Raw genomic sequence first — 6,760 nt, forward strand, 5'->3', positions numbered from 1 at the left:
ACTTATGTCTCTACTCTTCTGCCCATCTCTTTACCCAAACATCGGATCTCTCGCTCTCGGGCCTACGTGACCGACAATAACATAGCCCTGAACCTACCTAGCATTGATACAAAACCAAAATATTATAGCTATATTGACTCGCTTGGTAGCTTGGTGTTATTAGAACGACATTCCGTAATTCGACATACAGTTAAAGTTAAGAACTTGTCTAAATATACTTAAAAAATGTTTACTTTATAGGTTAGCTTTGGTACCTACGCTTAGATCATCTGTGTGTAGTAAATAAACATCAGGTGATGTTGTGCTATCTCCAAAACATCTGATAAGAAAATCAATGTGTAGAATCGCTTCTACGTAGTAGGAATGTCAGTGGGCAGATGATTGCTAGGTACCTAAATACTGCAATACCAAAACATTGCATTAATCATTCTAACAAAGCTCATAATCAAGTGTTAAGGCCATAAAATTTAATTTATCAGCTTAATGTTAATTAATAATCAAAGCTAGGTAAACAAGCCTTGTTGATAAAGCGATAGTTACTTAATGAAAAAATTTACCAATATAATTATTGCGATAGTCCTCAATAATAAAATATGTATATATGAAAGTAGTATTCAGCTGATAATCCATACGTTAAAACGTTTTCTGCGTTCCTTGATCTTTTAAAAAGTTACAATAGGCGAATTAAATATAATTCTATGACTTATAAATGATAAGTATATGACAGGCGTCCAAGGTATATAAGTAAAACCTCTCTAAAGTTTTTGCTTCTAGGGTGCACAAAAACCAGATGGCGTCATGCCGGAATAAGTCGAGGGCCTAGATAATTTAAGCGAATTATGAATTTGAGGGTTCAAAACTTTTTATACAAGCATTTTTGTCGTTGGAGAAATTTATGGATAAGAATGTAAATTGAGGGCCATTTTATCAAAATGATTGCATTATCAAAATAAAGCTTAATTAGCTATACTCCGCGAAAAGTAGGAGAATCTGTGTGGTGTAGGTAATTTATAATTTCTTCAATCCTTATTATACTCCACACCAAACAGATCTTCGGCAATATACCCTCTACGCACGTTTCGCTCCGAAACCGGGCATCCTCAGGAGATGTTGACTTTACAATGAATAATTGTTAACAATTATTCATGTTTAACAATTACAATGAATAATGTTTAACAAATGATTTCGTTACGAATAACAAAACAAAGCGTATGCATTTATGGAATATCATATTCGCGATAAGTATCCTCACGTCTTCTCGAATTTCGATGGAAGAATGAGGATGAGAGCTTGCCGAACTTGCTTGTTGAACCGAGATGCCTATTGAGGATTTGTCCAAAGATCCTAGAGCAAAATTAACCCGCACTAGGTATAATACCGAAGATGGCTCTAAAAACAAATTTAGAATGGCAAGGCGCCAGGTGATTCCGGAACTACAGCAAAATTCCTGAAAACGGACAACCAAATCCTGGGCACATTCCTCGAATAATATTAATATATAACTTGCAGAATACTGAAAGACAGGCAACGTTGCAGCGGTATTCCAAAGTTTTGAGTCTACTGACTATCCCTCGGGTTCTGGTTTTAAAGCTGCTCGTAATGCCGATTTTTAATTTTAAGGCTAGTTGTAATAAACAGGTTAACTTCGAGTACCTACTTAAAATTTATTGATAAAATATTCATAGGTGATTATGAAACATGTAGGTGCTAAACTAAAAGTACTTTTAAGTAGGTTTATGCAGTTTGACAAAACGAATCTAATTCGCCTACGGATCAGTATCAATTAAGAAGCCAAATTACTGACAGCTTACTGGCAAATTCTACAAAATACACGTGTAATAATATCGAGTTACTTTCAGTTCGTAGAAACAAAAAAAAACATTGGACACTTCCATGGCAAAAAAAAAGCGGGAATTGTTCCAAGAAATGTACGCAATACAAGAGTATTTTAGGGTTCTCCCGATTAAAGAAACCTTATGATTTGGTACGAGTTTTTGAATTTTGCATAATTCCAATTATACCAATATGGCTAAACCAGACATTTATTGCGTGCCAAAAAGCTTTTAGAATAAACACAAAAACAGTTCGATACGATGCAAATGGCCCATAATGATAATCTTTTTTTTCTCAACATATAAGGAGTTTAAGGTAAGGTAAGGCTTGACTCTGGTTTGTTACACATGGTTTGTTTATGGTCTGGTTTGTTTATGGTTAGTAAATGCTACTTCCACGACCGCAAATGCTATAGAATCATATCGTGGCTAAAATAAACCTATTTTGTCAGTAACATCTCATTACATGCAATTTTTACCCGTTCGTAAAAACTTTAAGAGCAAATATTTTTGGTAAAATGTTTTAGGTGAATTGGTTACAGTTTTTCATTAGAATAGTTAACTTTTCTTGTTTATTATCAGTCTGTTAAAAAGGCAACGAAAAATTCAAACTATTAACTGAACAACATTTTTAAAATACTACTGAAGTTTCCTGTTGTACTACAAATTTTTTGATGTTATACTTCTTTTGGTGCGTTAGGGAAAAATTAGTAGTGTAAAATTTTACGGGGCAACACCGTCACAAAAAATAGACACCCTGAAATTTGCTATAAGGTTTGTAAGAGAACACATTCAATTGTCAAAGTGTGCGGACTCATTCGGGTGATTTAGTTGATTCAATTGTACAAAAATCTCAAATTTTAATGTTGAGTGAAGCTTGGTTGTCCGATAATGACATAACTAGATAATTTGTTATAATAAAACTTTCAATGTATTAAATACCATTTTTCTATTGTTAGTATCGTTTTTTCTACAAACGTAGAATACGCCGAAAATTATTTTTTGAAAAGATTTTAATCTTGTTACGGCGAAGAAGTATAACTTCTAATGTACAAGTTTTTTCTTTCTTTTTTTGTGATGTACAAATAAAGTGTAAAAATAACATTTATTTAACATGCAACTCAGGCATAGTTACATACTACTTACCAACTTAATGTAGATACCCATATCCATAAACACTCTTATGAGACAAGTTAAATGTGATTCTAGTTTGACCGGTGTTTTTCTATGCATATCCGTCCATTAAAAATTCCGGTTTCGAATGCTCAGTCGAGAATGCTTGAAACTTTGAAGCAGCATATTTTGTATAAGTACAATCCATAATTACTCAAATATTTCAAGTCAACTTCATTTAAGTGATGCATGGCCATTTAAAAAAAAAACTGTTCAGTATTGATGTAGTCACGAGTGAACTACAGGTAAAATGTACAATTCCTGTTCACTCTTCTTTTGACGTTACGCAACGAAGTGGGGGAAGATCTTCACTTAACTGTTCGTACATCAATAAATGAAGGGTAAAATAAGCCATAGAGACCGCTTCTCATGAAAATAAACTACCTACCTACTCATTCTACTCACATAAATTTGAATAGATGAAGAGTTTTTTTTTTTAATGTTATCATTAATCTTAGAAACATGGCCTTAACTATCCATATTGTATGAGTTTAACTGTACTGATAATCAAAGAAATATCAGTACAGTTTTACTCATGCCGACGAAAGCGTTGGACCACCACTTGGACGCCTATTAGCCTTTAATTCTTCGATATAAAAATCAATCCATGATAACGAGTAGACCTGAAAAGTTTCCCTTAAAATTAACTCCATCTAGTAGACTCCAACCCAAAAAGACGGTATTGACCTCTTATCTCCTTACAATATTTGTGCCAAGTTTAAAAATGTACCTGTCAAGTTGTGCTGAGATGTAAACAAGAAGTTTGAATTGCAACAAACCACAAATCGGTACGGCTATAAAGAATAGGCTTTGTGCCCCGTTCCGTGCATAAGGTACCTACATGCTGGTACACAAAGGGTACAGATATACACAAAGGGCTTTTAACTCCAACACTGGTCCCTTATTACGCCTTTGTGGGAACAGTTAGAGACAAAAGTGTTATATTTATCGAAAAGGACACATTGTTCTGGAAAATCAATGACGCGGACGCCCGCGCCACTATCGTTCTTATTGTTTGATATTAAAAGAAACTTGAAATATGTATTATAAGTTTTGAATTTATTTGCACACTCACATGCTCAATTTCTGTATTCATTACTTTTGAAATGTAACTAGAGTAGCTTTTGTAACATTGTTTGGTTTCTATGCAAATCATAGAACGCGAGTGTTTGTATAATCGAGCTAGCAAGTGGAAAAAAATATACTGATTGCAACAATATTGCTTAAAATATGCTCCCGTAACTTTTTATTAGGTTGGTTGGTAGATAAAAAAATCATTTGATAACCCAATCATTGAGGAGACAGGCGAGTCTACGCTTTAGCCGTTTGTCTGGAAAACATTATCAGAAGGTTTACACGAACGAAGTTGACGGGAATCGCTAGTGATCTATAAAGGAGCTATAATGTATAGAAGGAGAGAAAAAGGTTTATACCAAAAATTATCCCAAAGGAAGAACGAAGAAATAACTGTTTAAACGTTTACCTAATAACCTATGCGTTGTTTTGAAAATAATAATTATATGTCTTAACGATTGTTCTGACCAATCAGGTTTGTGGTTCTCAAAATAAAATTGCGATTGACTGTACTTAAGGTGAAGTGTACAAATTTACGAGCGGCCGTAAAAATTTACACGGCGAAGATAAACATCGCAGATTTCTGGTTTTTTGTGCAAATGTGGCAAACACACAAATTACCATAATTTGCGTTGTATTCATTGAGATTTCTTATGTGCTTACTGGATTGGGAGTTATACTCAGTGTACTACTGTATATACTCAGTGACCGCACACCTAGCTACTTTGCCCTGAAGTAAACAAATATTGTACAGCATAGTGCGCAAGATAATATCGATTGGATTGGGCTCTGCTCGAACAGCATTGCCAGGAGACAAAACAGTATTGATAACACTGTCAAAAAAATTTACTTGTCCACCTTCCAAAGCACGGCAACAGGGAAAAGAAGGAATTTGCCCCTTTCGTATATCACAATTATATTATTCTACCAATCTGCACTTGCCTCTGGCCAGCGTGGAAGACTAAGGCCTCAACACTTCTCATTCCGGCCCGATACTGGGTTGATGATGAAACTGGGAAAAGGAAGTTGTCATTAACTAAATTTGATTAACCAGCAACTGAATTACAAAAACACACTACTTAATTAGATATCCCTACTTCCCTACTAGGTAAAGTTTATGAATGCGAAACTGTTTGTTGGTTTGTTCTTAGGCAACAAAGCAAAGGTTTGGCGTGAGTAGGTGTAGGTGAAGGCCGAAGTGTGACATAGAATATTTTATATCCCGAAAGCATGTATGTTTTTATACAACTTATAAGATATAGATAAGGCAATCTTAGATAATTCATAAATGCACAGAACATGGCCTATCCTGCAGGGTAATTGAAGGCGTAAATGTTGCAATATTTTTCTTCATTGTAGGTATATAATGGAACTTCAATACCTACTTAGTTGCATTAAGCACGAAACTTTTTTAAAAATAGGTATAAAAAAAGTCCACAATTTTATTTCCACTAGTATGAACAATATTAGTGCAAATAATATTAATAATATTAGTGCAAATAATATTGTGGACTTTTTTTTATTAGTCCAAGAATTGCGAAACGCTTGCATTCCGCGTGTAGGTTACCCGCGGAGTACCTATGCACTGGGTCAGTTGATTTGAAGACTCAGCGCGGTGCAAGACATTTTGTTTGAAATAGCGCTTCTATAGATATAAATCAATGACATGGACACGGACGAATCCGCGTGCAATGCTATGTACTAAAACACACTTACCGTTACCTATATGGTCTTATTAGTTATAACATTCCTACCTACCAATTGATTGCGATACGCATAATTATTGCTTCACTGCACAGTTACGCAATCATATAACCGATTCACTCTCTCTCCCTACCGATTACAATACACCCAGCCAACTATACTTACTAACATATTCATCGGGAATTATTTAGGCGCTGCAGGGTTGCCACCATGTTAACAAGCTTATATTTTACACTAGCGGTTGCCTGCGACTTGTGTACATTTTTTTTTTTTATTTATATACAAGTGCTTGACTGAAATCACACCTTAGTGCATCAATACTGTGCGGCAGCCTAGAAGATGCCTATTCACTCTTGATTTTAAGGTACCCAGATTACAGGTATCGAGCAAGATGGGAGGGCATTCCAGGCCTTTGCGGTGGGATCAGAAAGTAAGAAGCAAACCGCTTCGTACGTGTTGATGGTATTTCAACATCAATTAAGATAAGTTGGCACACCGCATTTGCTATTATGGTCAATACAAATATTGACAAATTTTGACACAACCCAGGCAATATAGATTATTTTTTTAGCTGTTGCCCACTTCGTCCGCGTTTATTCCGGGTGTTCCCGTGGGAAGGGGACGTGACAAAGTCTTATAATTCGATGGAGCCGGCTGCACCCACGAAAAAACATGACGTATGCGGCGTTACCTCGCTCTGAGGCGTTCCATTCAAGGCTTGAAGTGCAAGCGAGAGCGCGGAACGAGCGACAAAGAGGCACAGTCGGCCTCCGCGTTCGATATCTGTCTCTCCCCTACTTGAGTGAGCGATGCGTCCGCGTGGACAGCTTCTATACAATAATACATTTACATGTTTTCGGCAAGGATGAAGTGCAGTGAAAAGTGAATGTGGTGTCAATTGTTTATAGCAACGATAATATCTATCAAACAAATAAAATTAAAATTTTCTTTTGAAAAATGCAACCATTCCATCAGTA

Source organism: Pararge aegeria, chromosome 8 (assembly GCF_905163445.1).
Source record: "Pararge aegeria chromosome 8, ilParAegt1.1, whole genome shotgun sequence".
Classification (NCBI taxonomy): domain Eukaryota; kingdom Metazoa; phylum Arthropoda; class Insecta; order Lepidoptera; family Nymphalidae; genus Pararge; species Pararge aegeria.